Consider the following 2,237-nt stretch of genomic DNA (forward strand, 5'->3'; position numbering starts at 1 on the left):
TTAGAAAGCAATGTAATGCTCTAGAAATTATCTCAAAAAGATAAAAAAAGAAAAAATCAAAATCCATCTCTATCTAACTAAGCCCCTTATAAGTTAACTCTAAAGATAAAAACAGTTTCCACTGAAATTACATATCTTAGAAATGAATGGACAACACGGACTGCATAGATAAATAGAGGGAATAAGCCTTAGTACATATTTTAAAAAATGAATGTTTCAAAAAAAAATTCAATTTGAGAAGCAAAGGTATATTACATTTAAAATATAAAAAACAAAAAAATGCTTAAGATTAAAAATGTTAAAATATATTTTATAAATAAAACCAAAAGTTGGTTTCGGGGAAAAGAACAATTAAATAACAAGGCTTTGATGTGTCTGATCGATACAGGTTTATTAGCTTGCTAGGATTGTCGTAACAGAGTATCACAGACTGGGTGGCTTAAACAATAGAAATGTGTTTTCTCACAGTTCTGGAGGCTGGAAGTTCAAGATCAGTGTGTTAGTCGTTTTGGTTTCTCCTGAGGCTCCTCTTCTTGCTTTGCAGATGGCTGTCTTCTCACTGCATCTTCACATGGCCTTTTCTCTGTGTGCTCACATCCCTGGTGTCTCCTCCTGTATATACTAGTCTCTTTTCATAAGGACTCCAGTCGGATTGGATTATGGACCACCTGAATGGCCTCATTGATGTGGTTTGGCTCTGTGTCCCTACCCAAATTTCATGTCAAATTGTAATCCCCACGTGTTGGAGGAGAGGCCTTTTGTAAGAGGCGATTGAATCACGGGGGCAGACTTCCCCCTTGCTGTTCTCATGGTAGTAAATAAGTCCTCATGAGATCTGATGGTTTAAAAGTATTTGGCACTTCCCCTTTCACCCTATCCTGCTCTGCCATGGTAAGACCTGCTTGTTTCCCCTTCACCTCTGCCATGATTGCAAGTTTCTTAAGACCTCCTAGCCATGCTCGCTGTACAGTCTGCAGGACTGTAAGTCAATTACACCTCTTTTCTTCATAAATTACCTAATTTCTCCTTTTGTGGGTGACAGCCAGTGTGGAGAAGACTCCATGAAAGCCTCGGGCACACTATGAGAGTACAAGGTGGTGGGTCGCTGCCTGCCAACCCCCAAGTGCCATACACCGCCCCTTTACCACATGCGAATCTTTGCGCCTAATCGTGTCATTGCGAAGTCCCGCTTCTGGTAGTTCATGTCTCAGTTAAAGAAGATGAAGAAGTCTTCAGGGGAGATTGTCTAGTGTGGCCAGGTGTTTGAGAAGTCCCCCCTGCGAATGAAGAACTTCAGCATCTGGCTGCACTATGACTTCCGAAGTGGCACCCACAACATGTACCAGGAATACCGGGACCTGCCCACCGCGGGCGCTGTCACCCAGTGCTACTGAGACCTGGGCGCCAGGTACCGCGCCCGGCCTACTCCATCCAGATCATGAAAGTGGAGGAGATCGCAGCCTGCAAGTGCTGCCGGCGGTCGGTCAAGCAGTTCCACAACTCCGAGATCAAGTTCCCACTGCCCCACTGAGTCCTGTGCCCTCAGCACGAACCACGCTTCACCATCAAGAGGCCCAACACCTTGGAGGTGCAGGGCCCTCGCCCGGGTGTGCCCCAAATAAACTCAGGAATGCCCCGGTATCTATGTATGTATGTATGTAGGTAGGTATGTATAAACAGATAAATAACCTAGTCTCAGTTCTTTATAGCAATGTGAGAATGGGCTAATATATTCATTTTAACTTAATTGCTTCCTTGAAGAGACAATATCCAAATATAGTTATACTATGAAGTGCTAGAGGTTGGGACTTCAACATAGGAATTTTTGGGAGGGGACAAAATTCAGTCCCTAGCACAAGGCAACAAATATTAGGAAACTATATTAAGTGTTAGAAGAGGGTTAGACACACATACTTGGAAAAAATTTTAAATATATTTATAAAATTGCATTAAAATTTGATATTTTGTGAATTATTCACTAAATCTCATAAAATGAATATGTCCTAACTTGATTAGGAAAACCATAAAACTTGAATTCTCTACTAGTTCCCCAAAAATATAAATGATAGCCAAATCTAATATACCATCCCAAGTTTTACCCTTAAAATTGCTAGACCCAAGCAACTTCAAGTAACATGATTTCTATGGATATAATTTTTTCTCCCCAACAAAAAAAAATATAGTTTCTCAAAGTACTCTATCAGTGTAATATCCTTGACACCTCACAATAAAATAAG

At 40.9% G+C, this 2,237-nt stretch overlaps 1 pseudogene; it reads left to right on the forward strand.

The window, feature by feature from the left end:
* Window positions 1-1,061: 1,061 nt before the first annotated feature.
* On the forward strand, window positions 1,062-1,703 carry LOC116557021 (annotated as a pseudogene).
* The last annotated feature ends 534 nt before the right edge of the window (window positions 1,704-2,237 follow it).

Source organism: Sapajus apella, unplaced genomic scaffold (assembly GCF_009761245.1).
Source record: "Sapajus apella isolate SASKATOON/1434 unplaced genomic scaffold, GSC_monkey_1.0 scaffold18, whole genome shotgun sequence".
Lineage (NCBI taxonomy): Eukaryota > Metazoa > Chordata > Mammalia > Primates > Cebidae > Sapajus > Sapajus apella.